Here is a 17958-nt window from a genome sequence, read left to right as displayed (position 1 = left end):
CAGAGGTAGGCAGATTGAAATTATCCTCTGCTATATGCATTTTTTTTTGTTAATTAAAGTAATCCAAAACTGGGATTGATATTTTTGCTCTTTTTATTTTACTTAAAGTACAATAACTTTTACCTTTTTAATTTGTTTTAATAGTATATAGACAGTATTGTTTTCTTTCAAAAATCCACTTAATTTTCTTTACCCGATTATTAAAATGGTAATTGACAAAAACAAACTACATTGTCACCAGAAGAGCAATACAAAATGTACAAGTGATATATTAAAATCATCTTTCCAGCTTGAATTTCAATGATGCATTGGGGCAACGATTTTGTGAGAAACATCTTACCCTTAAATAAAGATTTTCTTAATTCCTTACCTGTGTGCTAATTAGATATCACCTTGTTTTCACATTAAACAGACTTCCACATGAGAAAGCAGCAAGGATGCAGTGGCGTTAATGTTTCCTGGTGTCAACCTGTATTATTTCAGTAGATATTGAAATGAGGATGCATCTTGCTGCCTTTCCAATGAAGCAAGTTTAATTTAGTAATAGGTGAAAAACCATCCCTACAAAGATGTTAATCCGATACTTGGCTTTGTGGACACTTTTCAGAGAACAAATTAGTTAGCATAAAAATAAAGCCAGAAAATGAAGAGCTGTTTAATCACTCAATTGGATTTTTCTGCCAGCATATTTCATTTTCTCTGCAACCCACTGCTAAATTGTGCTTCCTAGCTGTTTTTTGATAAAATCACTTAATCAAATCTAACTCTGATTACATCAGAGTAGGCCAGGTACCCTACACCATAAGAGGGGGTTTGAAATTTTGACTTGTCTACTTAAAGATCACCAAAATCTGATGACAAGGTCAATAACATCCCTGGGTGGGATTGAACCACCAACCCTTTGGTTAATAACCAAACACACTAACCGATTGCACCACAGAGACACTTTGCAAAAGTACATACTGACAAAGGCTAATAAGCATTCATCTAGAACGTTTCCTAGAAAACTTTAAAAAGTCAATAATCTGGAGAGTTTTTGTAAGATGTTTCTTCCATCAACCAATGAAGAAACGCATTGGTACTTTCCCATGATGAGTGAGTGCTTCAGGATCTCTTGCACTTACATGTGCAGCAGAGTACTGCAATTGAAGCATGCTGGGCCCCTTAACCCAGAGGTAGGCAGATTGAAACTATCCTCTGCTATATGCATTTTTTTTTTGTTAATTAAAGTAATCCAAAACTGGGATTGATATTTTTGCTCTTTTATTTTTACTTAAAGTACAATAACTTTTACCATTTTAATTTGTTTTAATAGTATATTGACAGTATTGTTTTCTTTCAAAAATCCACTTAATTTTCTTTACCCTATTATTAAAATGGTAATTGACAAAAACAAACTACATTGTCACCAGAAGAGCAATACAAAATGTACAAGTGATATATTAAAATCATCTTTCCAGCTTGAATTTCAATGATGCATTGGGGCAACGATTTTGTGAGAAACATCTTCACCCTTAAATAAAGATTTTCTTAATTCCTTACCTGTGTGCTAATTAGATATCACCTTGTTTTCACATTAAACAGACTTCCACATGAGAAAGCAGCAAGGATGCAGTGGCGTTAATGTTTCCTGGTGTCAACCTGTATTATTTCAGTAGATATTGAAATGAGGATGCATCTTGCTGCCTTTCCAATGAAGCAAGTTTAATTTAGTAATAGGTGAAAAACCATCCCTACAAAGATGTTAATCAGATACTTGGCTTTGTGGACACTTTTCAGAGAACAAATTTGTTAGCATAAAAATAAAGCCAGAAAATGAAGAGCTGTTTAATCACTCAATTGGATTTTTTTGCCAGCATATTTCTTTTTCTCTGCAAACCACTGCTAAATTGTGCTTCCTAGCTGTTTTTATAAAATCACTGAATCAAATCTAACTCTGATTACATCAGAGAAGGCCAGGTACCCTACACCATAACAGGGGTTTTTGAAATTTTGACTTGTCTACTTAAAGATCACCAAAATCTGATAACAAGGTCAATTACATCCCTGGGTGGGATTGAACCACCAACCTTTTGGTTAATAGCCGTACACACTAACTGATTGCGCCACAGCGACACTTTGCAAAAGTACATACTGACAAAGGCTAATAAGCATTCATCTAGAACGTTTCCTAGAAAAACTTTAAATAGTCAATAATCTGGAGAGTTTTTGTAAGATGTTTCTTCCATCAACCAATGAAGAAACACATTGGTACTTTCCCATGATGAGTGAGTGCTTCAGGATCTCTTGCAATTACATGTGCAGCAGAGTACTGTAATGGAAGCATGCTGGGTCCATAGCCCAGAGGTAAGCAGATTGAAACTATCCTCTGCTATATGCGTTTTTTTTTGTTAATTCAAGTAATCCAAAACTGGGATTGATATTTTTGCTCTTTTATTTTTACTTAAAGTACAATAACTTTTACCATTTTCATTTGTTTTAGTGCAAATGGCATATCAGCAGTCAGCACTAACTGGTGACATGCCATTTGTACAAGTAAGCCATGTGTGACTAATATATAAACATGCTTTATTAAATAACACCTCAAACTATCATACCCAGGATTCAAACCTATAACCTGTTGAATTTTAATCAAACACCCTACCCATGGAGCTACTTGATCCTACATCTTTTCTAACCTCCAAAAACAGATTCAGTTGCATTTTCCAGCGTGTTTTGTTTGCGCCTTTGCAAATGTCTTACATCGACAAACTTATTTAGTACTATTTTGCAAATAGGGTTACATTGTCGCAACATTGTGTTCCCTAATTGCTTGATTTTTTAAATGCAACAATTGATAAAGACACCTGATAATTGCTCTGTGGAGTCTTATTTTGTGTTTTGTGTTTAGTCTTTAGATCTGAATTTGAATGTACTTGTGAACTAACTTAATTTCCTACTTCTAAATTCATTCCTAAATTCACTACTTACATGAATCCTGTAGTTGGGCATTTTGGGACTTCGATTGTGGGCATTGTTTTGTGTCCAGACCAGCAGCAGGTGGTGTGCATTTGCTGGAAAGGCATCGAAGACCTCCGATATGCTGCATCTCCTGATGTGTGTCTCCCTCAAGTGGCTGTCAGCAAATGCCTGCTAGACACCCCATTCCAAGCTGATTGTGACATCATGGAACATGCATCATAGAACAGGCATGCTAAAACATGGGTCTTCAACCTGCGACCCTCCAGCTGCTGTGGAACTATACATCCCAGCATGCCCTGCCTCAGTTTTAGCATACCTTAATAGCAAAACTGTGGCAGGGCATGCTGGGATGTGTAGTTTCACAGCAGCTGGAGGGCCACAGGATGAAGACCCATGTGCTAGAGCCAAGCCGCAGGTACATTGAATGCTAGCAAGCTGAATATTTAAATCCTTTTTGTTCCGCACCATTCCAATGCGGAAGATTCCATGGAACCAGAGATCCTTCCATTGAGAAGGACATGCTGCCTGGATGACTACACTGTGCAAATTAAATCACGGAGCCAGTTGGCTTGTGGGTGGCTCTGGTGACTGGGTGGTTGGGTGGGTGGTGTGTCGGAGGTGGAGCGCATGCAAATGATTGTGTATCATCCAGCTAGTGAGAGAGAAAACTCATGCAGGAGTGTGCCTGCTTGTCAGTGGGTTATGCACCTTGCCAGACGTTAAATCTACATAGAGCAGCTGGAGGGGACAAGAGCAGGTTTGCAAAATATAGATAGAAGAGCATATATGCTGGCGCATTCTCCATGATTGTGTCAGCTTATGTTTTGGTGCACTGCACTTTCCTCCACTAAGTTTTAGCCATTTTTGTTAAGCTCAAGTGTAGTTTCTTCTCGGCCTTTTGGCTGTGATCTTGTATCGTGGTTGAAGGGTCTGCTGGAGGGAGGGATTGTTTTCTTCATTGGCGAAAGACCAAAGATATTCCAGGATGGAAGGCTTGGGAACACTATCTGTTTTTCAGTTGTGGAAGAGCACAGAGGTCGGATTGGACTACATTCTATAGTAAAGGATATCTTTCTATTTATTGACCCTCCCCTTATATGTGTCTGTGTTACAATAAAGCTTCGGTTTTGTGAATCCCTCACCCTCTTACACTCCACACCCATAGCCTTATTAACTGTTGTATTATTGTATAGTTTAAATGTATAGTGCAGTTCATGATTTATAGTGTAGACTGGCCTGTGCTGTAGTTCTTGAACTGTACTATACCGTCAGCATTTGTATTGTGTTTTGGCTGTGCTGCAACACTGTATTTATGTGTGCAATGTTTATGTATGTTTTTTTTTATGTCAATAAAGACTGCTTTTTCAAGCCAATATCTGAAAACAATCAATGTTTATCTTTGATGGCAATAAAAGTGGTATGATATTTGATGCTTTTGAAATCCAATATCTGATATGTCCCCTATCTGGGAACCATATATTAAATGGCTTTTCAGAAAAGGGAGATGGGAGAAGAGCTTTCAGTACTTGTAGGACCGATGCACATAAAGAAGCAAAAAAACATACATAAACATTACACACATAAGTACCGCGTTGCGGCACAGCCAAAACACAATAGAAATGCTGACGGTATAGTACAGTTCAAGAACTACAGCACAGGCCAGCCTACACTATAAATCATGAACTGCACTATACATTTAAACTGTACAATAATACAACAGTTAATAAGGCTATGGGTGTGGAGTGTAAGAGGGTGAGGGAATCACAAGCCCGAAGCTTTATTGAAAGACTGACACATATAAGGGGAGGATTAATACATAGAAAGACATCCTTTACTATAGAATGTAGTTCAATCCGGTCTTTCAACTCTTCCACAATTGAAAAACGGATAGTGTTCCCAAGCCTTCCATCCTGGAATATCTTTGGTCTTTCGCCAATGAAGAAAGCAATCCCTCCCTCCAGCAGACCCTTCAACCACAATACAAGATCACAGCCAAAAGGCCGAGAAGCAACTACACTTGAGCTTAACAAAAATGGCTAAAACTTAGTGGAGGAAAGTGCAGTGCACCAAAACATAAGCTGACACAATCATGGAGAATGCGCCAGCATATATGCTCTTCTATCTATATTTTGCAAACCTGCTCTTGTCCCCTCCAGCTGCTCTATGTAGATTTAACGTCTGGCAAGGTGCATAACCCACTGACAAGCAGGCACACTCCTGCATGAGTTTTCACTCTCACTAGCTGGATGATACACAATCATTTGCATGTGCTCCACCTCCGACACACCACCCACCCAACCACCCAGTCACCAGAGCCACCCACAAACCAACTGGCTCCGTGATTTAATTTGCACAGTGTAGTCATCCAGGCAGCATGTCCTTCTCAATGGAAGGATCTCTGGTTCCATGGAATCTTCCGCATTGGAATGCTGCGGAACAAAAAGGATTTAAATATTCAGCTTGCTAGCATTCAATGTACCTGCGGCTTGGCTCTAGCACATGGGTCTTCATCCTGTGGCCCTCCAGCTGCTGTGAAACTACACATCCCAGCATGCCCTGCCACAGTTTTGCTATAAGGTATGCTAAAACTAAGGCAGGGCATGCTGTGATGTGTAGTTCCACAGCAGTTGGAGGGTCGCAGGTTGAAGACCCATGTTTTAGCATGCCTGTTCTATGATGCATGTTCCGTGATGTCACAATCAGCTTGGAATGGGGTGTCTAGCAGGCATTTGCTGACAGCCACTTGAGGGAGACACACATCAGGAGATGCACCATATCGGAGGTCTTCGATGCCTTTCCAGCAAATGCACACCACCTGCTGCTGGTCTGGACACAAAACAATGCCCACAATCGAAGTCCCAAAATGCCCAACTACAGGATTCATGTAAGTAGTGAATTTAGGAATGAATTTAGAAGTAGGAAATTAAGTTAGTTCACAAGTACATTCAAATTCAGATCTAAAGTCTAGGTAGGCCTCACGTCCTGGCAGCCGCCAGCATTTAAAAATGCCTTGATTAGAGGTTCGGAATTAAATGTAGATAAGAAGAAGACACAAAATAAGACTCCGCAGAGCAGTTATCAGGTGTTTTTATCAATTGTTGCATTTAAAAAATCAAGCAATTAGGGAACACAATGTTGCAACAATGTAACCCTATTTGCAAAATAGTACTAAATAAGTTTGTCGATGTAAGACATTTGCAAAGGCGCATCCAAAACACGCTGGAAAATGCAACTGAATCTGTGTTTGGAGGCTAGAATAGGAAATGTGCATCGGTCCTACAAGTACTGAAAGCTCTTCTCCCATCTCCCTTTTCTGAAAAGCCATTTAATATATGGTTCCCAGATAGGGGACATATCAGATATTGCCTTTCAAAAGCAGCAAATATCATACCACTTCTATTGCCATCAAAGATAAACATTGATTGTTTTCAGATATTGGATTGAAAAAGCAGTCTTTATTGACATAAAGAAGCCATAAAACATACATAAACATTACACACATAAGTACTGTGTTGCAGCACAGCCAAAACACAATACAAATGCTGTCGGTATAGTACAGTTCAAGAACTACAGCACAGGTCAGCCTACACTATAAATCATGAACTGCACTATACATTTAAACAATACAATAGTTAATAAGGCTATGGGTGTGGAGTGTAAGAGGGTGACGGAATCACAAGCCCAAAGCTTTATTGAAAGACAGACACATATAAAGGGAGGATTAATAAATACAAAGATACCCTTTACTATAGAATGTAGTCCAATCCGGTCTTTCAACTCTTCCACAACTGAAAAACGGATAGTGTTCCCAAGCCTTCCATCCTGGAATATCTTCAGTCTCTCGCCAATGAAGAAAACAATCCCTCCAGCAGACTCTTCAACCACAATACAATATCACAGCCAAAAGAGCGAGAAGCAACTACACTTGCGTTTAAACAAAATGGCTAAAACTTAGTGGAGGAAAGTGCAGTGCACCAAAACATAAGCTGACACAATCATGGAGAATGCGCAGCATATATGCTCTTCTGTCTATATTTTCCAAACCTGCTCTTGTCCCCTCCAGTTGCTCCATGTAGATTTGACGTCTGGCAAGGTGCATAACTCACTGACAAGCAGGCACACTCCTGCATGAGTTTTCTCTCTCACTAGCTGGATGATACACATTCATTTGCATGTGCTCCACCTCCGACACACCGCCCACCTAACCACCCAGTAACCAGAGCCACCCACAAGCCAACTGGCTCCGTGATTTAATTTGCACAGTGCAGTCATCCAGGCAGCATGTCCTTCTCAATGGAATAATCTCTGGTTCCATGGAATCTTCCACATTGGAATGCTGCGGAACAAAAAGGATTTAAACGTTCAGCTTGCTAGCATTCAATGTACCTGCGGTTTGGTTCTAGCACAAGGGTCTTCATCCTGTGGCCCTCCAGCTGCTGTGAAACTACACATCCCAGCATGCCCTGCCACAGTTTTGCTATTAAGGTATGCTAAAACTGAGGCAGGGCATGCTGGGATATGTAGTTCCACAGCAGCTGGAGGGTCGCAGGTTGAAGACCCATGTTCTAGCATGCCTGTTCTATGATGCATGTTCCGTGATGTCACAATCAGCTTGGAATGGGGTGTCTAGCATGCATTTGCTGACTGCCACTTGAGGCAGACACACATCAGGAGATGCAGCATATCGGAGGTCTTCGATGCCTTTCCAGCAAATGCACACCACCAGCTGCTGGTCTGGACACAAAACAATGCCCACAATTGAAGGCTCAAAATGCCCAACTACAGGATTAATGTAAGTAGTGAATTTAGGAATGAGATTAGAAGTAGGAAATTAAGTTAGTTCACAAGTACATTCAAATTCAGATCTAAAGACTAGGTAGGCCTCACGTCCTGGCAGCACCCAGCATTTAAAAATGCCTTGATTATAGGTAGGGAATTAAATGTAGATAAGAAGTAGACACAAAAGAAGACTCCACAGAGCAATTATCAGGTGTCTTTATCAATTTTTGCATTTAAAAAATCAAGCAATTAGGGAACACAATGTTGCGACAATGTAACCCTATTTGCAAAATAGTACTAAATAAGTTTGTCGATGTAAGACATTTGCAAAGGCGCAAACAAAACACGCTGGAAAATGCAACTGAATCTGTTTTTGGAGGTTAGAATAGATGCAGGATCAAGTAGCTCAATGGGTAGGGTGTTTGATTAGAATTTAACAGGTTATAGGTTTGAATCCTGGGTATGATAGTTTGAGGTGTTATTTAATAAAGTATGTTTATATATTAGTCACACATGGCTTACTTGTACAAATGGCATGTCACCAGTTAGTGCTGACTGCTGATATGCCATTTACACAAACATGCCATGTGTGACTGTATATGCATTTAAGGAGGGCACCCCTGCAATACCACAAACCATTGAGTGTCAAGTATACTAGATATATCTTCATATCTCATGTGCTTTCTCTGAGATCTATCTTGTTATGCCCCTTCCCCACAAGGCATGCGCCTTTTGTCCATATTGCAAAAATGGGGGGGAGGGCATATAATTCTCTGTCACAGGGCACCAAAAAGTCTAGTTATGGCTCTGGTATGCATTATGTAATCTGGCAGACCATCTCTCCAACACTGGCTGGTTGGAATAGAAATCCGGTTATCTATGTGAGCAAATGACCATCAACGATTTACTCTCAAACACTAAAAAATGGACAAAAATGGTCCCCTAAACAAATTGGTTAAATTTTGGGTTTAACCAATTTGTGTAATGACCATTTTTGACCACTTTTCTAGTGTTTGGGAGCAAATGGTTAATTGACATTTGCTCCTATACATTACCAGATTTTCATTCCATCCATCCAGACTGGATAGATAGCCTGACAGATAATTGTGTAGTGTACGCCCAGGATAACTGTTAGTCATGCTTTATTTTATGGCGGCACATAAATGGGTGGACAGATCCAGGGCAAGCACTGCCCACTCATGCATAGTTGTCAACTGATGTGAAGTTCCAGGGGGCAATCTCAGTTATAAAGAGAAGTATCTGGAAATTGTCCCTAGTTAAAAAAAAAAAAATTTGATCAACTCCATTTATTTAGTATGATATCCCAGGTGATAGGATGCCGGCAGTCAGAACAACATACTTTATTAAATAACACATCTCAAACTACCATACCCAGGATTCAAACCTATAACCTGTTGAATTCTAATCAAACACCCTACCTATTGAGCTATTTGATCCTGCATAAAAATTGTGAACATTATATGAAGCTATTGGTACTTTGCAAAAAAAAAGAATCAGCATTACAACGCAGCAGATCCATGCAGTTTGCAGCCACACACTACATGTATCTGCTCAGCCACAATGCTGATTATTTCTTCACAAAGTACAAGGTGAGCTCCAAACAGAATTCTCTAGCTTAGAATTATACCTTTCTTTGCCAAACCTAGAAGTCGGGCCCCCCACCCTGGGATCCCCCAGAGGGAGGCCTGCACCGTCATGCGGCAGGCTTGTCCGTTTTGGAAGCAGGCTGATGGGCAGCCCAGGATTGCTTCAGTCTGGGCTTGGCAGGTCTGGAAACATGAGCTTGCTTTGGGTATGCCTGACCTTGGGTACGCTTTACCTGGAGGATGAAAGGGCCAAGAAAAGTACTTTTAGCCTTCTGCGTGGTAGGAGTCATACTAGGTAGGCAAGCTGTTTTAGCAGTAGCCAGATCAGCTACAATCTTATTGAGGTCTTCTCCAAAAGGAGATTCAACTGAGGCAGCACAAGGGAACTCTCATCTGGGGACAACAACTGCAGGGAGAACACATATTTTCAGATGAACATGGTAGGGCAGAAGGCTGCCTAATACTGAAGCACCCCCAAACAACAAATCAAATGCAACTTACTTGACAGAGATGTGCCTGAGCAACGGCCCTCCCCAGCCCTATCCCAAATCATACTTATTTTGCATAGGAGATACCATGGTCATGAAGATTGTTCTCCCAGGGTTAGGTTCATTCATTGCATTCTGGGTATGCTGACCCCTGTGATTTCCCCAAATGTGGGAAACTCGACTGCATTATTTGTGGTAGTGGGGGACTGTGTTTGTGCTTTCCTCTGGTCAGCTCTGGTAAAAGTCAGATTTCTTTGTCTCAGATCTTCCTCTAGCCTTGTTCTTCTTTCGAGAGTTCCCTTGTGCTGCCTCAGTTGGATCTCCTTCACTTGACAGGGGGGTGCCCGAGCAGCGACCCTCCCCAGCTCTAGCCCAACTCCTACTTAGTTGCCAGGTGAGATACTATGATCATGAAGTTGCTTCTCCCAGGGCAAGGCTCACCCATTGCACTCTGGGTGTGCTGCCCCTGCGATTTCCCCAAATGTGGGAAACTTGACTGCATAATTTGAGTTTTCCCTGGTCGGCTCTCATGTAATTCAGATCTCTTTGTCTCAGGTCTCTCTCCAGCCTAGTTTGCTGTCTGGTTCTACTTCTTTTTTCTTGAGCCCCTCCCTTCTATACCCTTGTGCACTATCCTGACTTCTCCTCCCGTCTGCTTACTTTATGCCTCCCAATGCACAATGCAAACTACGGGTAGTGCTGCAGGGCCCACACCCTTTTACTTGCTTTACAGAGCAGCTCTGGAGCTGTTACAGTGCCCAGCTGCTGCAAGAAATCAGCTTGAATGCTTCAGGGGCTGGGGAATGGCCAACATGAGCCCCACACCGAAGGAGGGTGGGGGTGCTTAATGCGAACTAGGGGTCATCCAAGCACCACAAAAGGCCTCCATGCCCTGCACGCTCCTTTTCTCTTTTCATATGCAGACGAGGGTTGAAGCCAACTTTGACCCACTGCTTGGATGACATCACCATATTCAAATCCATCTGCTGCAGGCCATCCCCCAGGAATGCTTGCACTAGTTGTTGCATTTGGTTTGTTGTTTGGGGGTGCTTCAGTATTAGGCAGCCTTCTGCCACCCCATGTTCATCTGAAAATATGTGTTCTCCCTGCAGTTGTTGTCCCCAGATGAGAGTTCCCTTGTGCTGCCTCAGTTGAATCTCCTTTACATGACAGAGATGTGCCTGAGCAGCGGCCCTCCCCAGCCCTATCCCAAATCAAAAAAACACAAAAACTACCCACACAGGTGTGACCCTCTGTAGGAAATCAGTAGCGCTGTCCCCACCATTTATCGGAGATAATCAATAAATAATTAAAAAATGGCTAATTACTATTAAATTTTAAAACATATAAATCATATTTTATTAACATATATTGCTGCAGCAAAATTGACATACATAAAAATGCATATTGTGTATAGTGGATGCCTTTAATGTAAATGCTCCACATACACAAATGTATATACTTAATTACGTTTATTCTCTGAGGCTTGGATTTTAATAAGCTGACTTCAAAATGTCCACATAGATTAATGATAGACCAATGAGCTCGGCATTTACGGACACTGCTTGCATGAGTATGTCCTTAATTAATTAATGTCCCGAAAAAGATGTGTGCACACATATATCACTTTGAATGGATAGTTACCATGGGCGATAAGTTTTTCATTCACCTCTTTAGAACAGTCTGTTTAGGACCGTCCCAATTGGAAAGACTCCCTCTGCTGGTGCTTGTCCATTTACTGCAGAATATCTGGAGACAATATCCACGGGAATCCGTCCACAGTGCTCCGGCTCCCTCTGCTGGTGGCTAACCGCAATTGCAGGTGGACTGGCTGTTTTGTCGTAGCCAGAAGCCGGTGATCGTGTAAAACAAGCAGGAGGTGATAGTCACTGCCAGTAGGTCCTTCGAAAACGCGTTTCTCCGCCTTCCCAGTGCGTTCAGCGGCTTCCTCAGTTCGAATGACCATCATCCCAATGAACACTTTATATAGCCCCACTTATTTGAAATTCCCGCGGCCATTCGCGCATGCGCACTCAAACGTGCGTTCCAAGCCTCAGTCTCATTACAAACTTTAAATAGACTCCAGCGGCCATTTTAGCTGGTTAAAACACACGATCCAAGCCTCATTATCACACCCGGAAGTTGCATCCATCGTTCTTATTAACAATATCAGAATCAAGCCTCGTTTTAAAACATAATTATCTACAACTTCATATTCAATTATACTGAACTCTAATGCAATTTGCTCAACAAGATTACGTCACTTAGTTTAATCATAATTAATTTATCATGATTACAAGTAATCCATGTCTTATTTGACAACATCAGTACAAATATGACCGTATTTAAGAACAATATTAATACTAGTCAACACATCCTATTTTATTAGCACAGGTGATAAATATATTAAATATACTGCTCAACAGTATCATTACTCGGAAATAAAAGGGGACTAATTTTGATTATAATTTGTACTTTATAATTTATAATTTAGATCCCCACACGCCATCTTGTGGTTCAAATACATAATTTCATTAAGATCGAAAATGACATCATTATAACAAATACTTTTGTTAAGGAGGTAGATCAAAACCGATATTTACATTACAAAAGTAGTCATTTACAACGATGGAAGGATAATATACCGAAGGGCCAGTTCCTTCGGATAAAAAGGAATTGTTCCACCAAAGAAGGAGCAAGAGAACAAATGGAATCTCTCTATGGGGCGTTTCTTACGCAGGGGTATCCAATATCTGTTCTTGACCAGGCTTGGAAGGAGGTGGAAAATATGGAAAGAGACCATTTATTGGATACCACCAGCAAAAATACTAGAAAGAAAAATAACAAAATGACGGATAGGACAACAATGTTTGTAACTAAGTATAATACTAGTGCATACAAGATCAAGAGGATAATTAAGAAGAACTTTTCTATTCTCAAGTTGGATGAGATGTTGAACTCCAATGTAGTCCTTAGTGAACAGGTAATATTTCGGAAGTCAGATAGTCTGAAGTCCGCACTAGCTCCAAGTTTTTTTAGGAGACCTGGGGAAAAATCCATGGCTCCAGATGCCCAAGGGGGACAAATAGATACATGGATACCCAAACCGCCATTAGGGTTCCATAAGTGTGGTAGACTAAACTGTACAACATGCAAACACACAAAAAAGAAAACCACACAATTTGTCTCATCTGTATCGGGAGAGAAATTCAATATAAAAAGTTTTCTGAATTGTAGATCCATGTATGTTATCTACGTCTTACAGTGTGGTTGTGGAGCACAGTACGTGGGGCGCACCACTCGGGCACTTCACGTTAGGTTCATGGAGCATAAAAGACAGATAGATAAAAAAGTAGGAAACACCTACCTATACCGCCATATTTTGGAATGCAATGGAGGGAAAAGTGATAATCTACAAATCATGGCAATTGAACAAGTGGCGGTAACCAGTAGAGGAGGTGATAGGTATAAAAGGTTATGTAAGAAAGAGGCTTTCTGGATCTTTAGCCTAAAAACCTTGATCCCGCAGGGTCTGAATGATACGGTTGAGTTAAATAAAATCTAAGTTCAAATGTTTAATATTTATAATATAAATATTTGATTTTTATAAATATCATTCTTGACATATAATATATGGGGGGGTGGGATAGGATATGGTTCCTTATGATGCTGGATTAAGGAGATGGAGATAACAGGATTATGTATAACAATACGAAGGGGTGTAATTATGTATTTGAACCACAAGATGGCGTGTGGGGATCTAAATTATAAATTATAAAGTACAAATTATAATCAAAATTAGTCCCCTTTTATTTCCGAGTAATGATACTGTTGAGCAGTATATTTAATATATTTATCACCTGTGCTAATAAAATAGGATGTGTTGACTAGTATTAATATTGTTCTTAAATACGGTCATATTTGTACTGATGTTGTCAAATAAGACATGGATTACTTGTAATCATGATAAATTAATTATGATTAAACTAAGTGACGTAATCTTGTTGAGCAAATTGCATTAGAGTTCAGTATAATTGAATATGAAGTTGTAGATAATTATGTTTTAAAACGAGGCTTGATTCTGATATTGTTAATAAGAACGATGGATGCAACTTCCGGGTGTGATAATGAGGCTTGGATCGTGTGTTTTAACCAGCTAAAATGGCCGCTGGAGTCTATTTAAAGTTTGTAATGAGACTGAGGCTTGGAACGCACGTTTGAGTGCGCATGCGCGAATGGCCGCGGGAATTTCAAATAAGTGGGGCTATATAAAGTGTTCATTGGGATGATGGTCATTCGAACTGAGGAAGCCGCTGAACGCACTGGGAAGGCGGAGAAACGCGTTTTCGAAGGACCTACTGGCAGTGACTATCACCTCCTGCTTGTTTTACACGATCACCGGCTTCTGGCTACGACAAAACAGCCAGTCCACCTGCAATTGCGGTTAGCCACCAGCAGAGGGAGCCGGAGCACTGTGGACGGATTCCCGTGGATATTGTCTCCAGATATTCTGCAGTAAATGGACAAGCACCAGCAGAGGGAGTCTTTCCAATTGGGACGGTCCTAAACAGACTGTTCTAAAGAGGTGAATGAAAAACTTATCGCCCATGGTAACTATCCATTCAAAGTGATATATGTGTGCACACATCTTTTTCGGGACATTAATTAATTAAGGACATACTCATGCAAGCAGTGTCCGTAAATGCCGAGCTCATTGGTCTATCATTAATCTATGTGGACATTTTGAAGTCAGCTTATTAAAATCCAAGCCTCAGAGAATAAACGTAATTAAGTATATACATTTGTGTATGTGGAGCATTTACATTAAAGGCATCCACTATACACAATATGCATTTTTATGTATGTCAATTTTGCTGCAGCAATATATGTTAATAAAATATGATTTATATGTTTTAAAATTTAATAGTAATTAGCCATTTTTTAATTATTTATTGATTATCTCCGATAAATGGTGGGGACAGCGCTACTGATTTCCTACAGAGGGTCACACCTGTGTGGGTAGTTTTTGTGTTTTTTTGTTCAATATAGGGATTGCAATTATCCCTGTATCAGGAGCAGCAGTCTCCGCCATTGTCTAAAATCTCCTTGATCCAGCGGGTACTGGCGCCGGAGAGTGTATACTTCTGTCCACACAAGGTTGGTGTGTGGGCGGTTGTGTACACATCCAGTATCATTTATTCTTTGATTTGATTGTCTTAGGTAATTGCATCTCGGGCAGCAGGTAACTTGGGGAACCATTGATCTGGCAGCGCTTAAGTGCATAGCTGAACGATTGGAAAGACGCAATGTGTATTTAAGAGGGGGGGAAGATATACAAATTATGGAGAGGGATGAGAATTTGGAGGATATGCATGGTTTATTCAATAGACTAGAAAATCTATGTATAGAGGAAACAAGGCACTGGTGGGACCAGGTGTCCTTACAGAAATATTTAGATCAAGGTTTGATACCCAGGGGATTGAGGATTTTAAAGACCTCTACGTTTAAAGAGGACAAGCAGTTTTCAGAGGAATGGAATAAATTACTAGATAATTGTTCCATAAACCTTATGAAATTGCTTGTCAGATTTAGGGAAGACAAAGTTAGTGTGATACAGAAGGAAATTGAAAAGACCCAGGATTTGTTGAAATCTTTTTCTGAAGACAAAGGATTCAATGAAAGAGATCTGAGAGTAAATCGTAAGGTGGAGGATTTTGAAAAAACCTTAGTCTTCAGAAAAAACAACAAACTAAATCGGGATAAATTAGACTATCAAAAGGGAGAGGTTCACACTTACAATAGAAGGAGGGACAACATCTATGACCAAAAACCCTCTAAAAGGGAATTAGGACCCAGACAAAATCTTGAACATAGATTAGGTCATTACAGGGGACCAAGAACCCCAATTGATCGGAGAGATTCCAGGAGTTTTAGGAATCAGGATGAGGGGAATTGGGAACCAAATACCTATAGGAATAGGCATGATAATTTATTCCAACAAAATAGTGTCAAATCCCCAGCCCCATATTCCAAGTGGAGTAGAAGAGACTCTGGAAGGGATGATTGGGTAGATATGGGAGGGAAGAATAGGCAACAGTCGAACACCCATGGTGGCACAAATAATTTTTTGGAGGACAGCCACAGATTCCAAAACCGTCCACAAAGAAAGTACGAAGGAACAGGGTGGTCCGGAAAAAGGCAAAGAGAACAAGAGCCAGAGGAAAGAGAGGAAGAAAGAGTAGGTCAAGTAAAAAACATGAAATTAAAGTGAAGGGAAAAGGGGTTTTTAATTTGTCCTCAAAAAAGTTGGGTCCAGATCAACTGAGATTGCTTGAAAAGGGCTTAAACTTTGCTCCCGCCCAAAAACCCAACTTATTCGATCTATTCGTTGATCTTAATAGATATATCAGAACGCTAAGTAGAAAGCGATATTTCGCGATGAAAAATATGAAGAAAAAAGGTATTGAAGGTAATCCCATTATATTGGATCAGGATGACCAATTAATGGTTGATATATTAGAATCCTTGGCAGATGAATCAACGAATGAGTCGAATAAGGAGGACTATACTAAAATATTTGATGGTAATGGGACAAACAGATTTAAAAATAAGTCTGAGTTTTACCCGCTGACTTATAGAGGGCCCTATATTGAGAGCTTCTATAAGTCAACATTAGAACAATTTAGGGAGATGTGCCAAAAATCAGAGAAACAATCGTTAAAGGATAATTTGAGTACTAAGGAACGATCAGCACTTAAAATCTTGAGGGGGGATCCCTCCTTGACTATTAAACAAGCTGATAAAGGCGGTGGGATTGTGGTAATGGATACAGTGATGTACTTGGCGGAGGCCAATAGACAATTAAACAACGTCCACCTGTATTCAAGACTGACCCACAATCCCACCGCACAGTTTCAAAAGGAATTAAAAATCTTGCTAAATAGGGCAGTGGATTTAGGTGCTATATCCAGAGAAACTCAATGTTTTTTGTTTTCTGATAATCCGGTAATTCCCACGTATTATTGTCTTCCAAAAGTACATAAAACTTTAATTAACCCCCCGGGAAGACCCATTATTGCGGGGGTAGATTCATTGACCAGCAATTTATCTTTTTTTATAGACAGTTTTTTACAGGGTTATGTTGTCAAATTAAAATCACACATTAAGGACACTACACATTTTTTAAATTTAATTAAAAATATTAAATGGCAGTCAACTTATTGTTTTATCACATGTGATGTAGAATCATTATATTCTAACATTGAGCACCAGTTGGGGATTGAGGCAGTGGCATTTTATCTGTTAAGAGACCCTAATATAGGGGAAGAATTGCGGTGGTTGATTTTGGAGAGTATTAGATTTATACTCGAACATAATTATTTTATTTTTGATAAACGATATTATTTACAGACTAGGGGGACGGCCATGGGAACCAGGTTCGCTCCGAGTTTCGCCAACCTGTTTATGGGGCGGTTCGAGGAACAACATGTGTGGACCAGTGATCTCGGGGCGAGCCTGGTTCTTTATGGCCGTTTCATTGATGATTTATTTTTCATTTGGGAGGGGAGCACTGAATCAGCAGAAGAATTTGTTGCCAGTTTGAATTGCAATAATTATGGTTTGAAGTTTACGGGGTACTGCCACCCCACACAGGTCACTTTTTTGGATATAGCACTTAAGATCGAAAATGACATCATTATAACAAATACTTTTGTTAAGGAGGTAGATCAAAACCGATATTTACATTACAAAAGTAGTCATTTACAACGATGGAAGGATAATATACCGAAGGGCCAGTTCCTTCGGATAAAAAGGAATTGTTCCACCAAAGAAGGAGCAAGAGAACAAATGGAATCTCTCTATGGGGCGTTTCTTACGCAGGGGTATCCAATATCTGTTCTTGACCAGGCTTGGAAGGAGGTGGAAAATATGGAAAGAGACCATTTATTGGATACCACCAGCAAAAATACTAGAAAGAAAAATAACAAAATGACGGATAGGACAACAATGTTTGTAACTAAGTATAATACTAGTGCATACAAGATCAAGAGGATAATTAAGAAGAACTTTTCTATTCTCAAGTTGGATGAGATGTTGAACTCCAATGTAGTCCTTAGTGAACA

General features: G+C 40.1%; 2 non-coding genes across 2 annotated transcripts; both read left to right on the top strand.

Annotated features, from left to right (window-relative positions):
- Window positions 1-9898: 9898 nt before the first annotated feature.
- Window positions 9899-10062, top strand: LOC134995582 (U1 spliceosomal RNA). Its single transcript, XR_010198330.1, has one exon. It is a non-coding gene; the product is annotated as a U1 spliceosomal RNA (small nuclear RNA).
- A 152-nt stretch (window positions 10063-10214) lies between these two features.
- Window positions 10215-10377, top strand: LOC134995569 (U1 spliceosomal RNA). The gene has a single exon (XR_010198319.1). It is a non-coding gene; the product is annotated as a U1 spliceosomal RNA (small nuclear RNA).
- Window positions 10378-17958: the final 7581 nt, after the last annotated feature.

Source organism: Pseudophryne corroboree, unplaced genomic scaffold (genome assembly GCF_028390025.1).
Source record: "Pseudophryne corroboree isolate aPseCor3 unplaced genomic scaffold, aPseCor3.hap2 scaffold_1399, whole genome shotgun sequence".
NCBI lineage: Eukaryota > Metazoa > Chordata > Amphibia > Anura > Myobatrachidae > Pseudophryne > Pseudophryne corroboree.
Note: the sequence above shows the minus strand (reverse complement) of the source record. Positions and strands in the feature narration are given on the sequence as shown.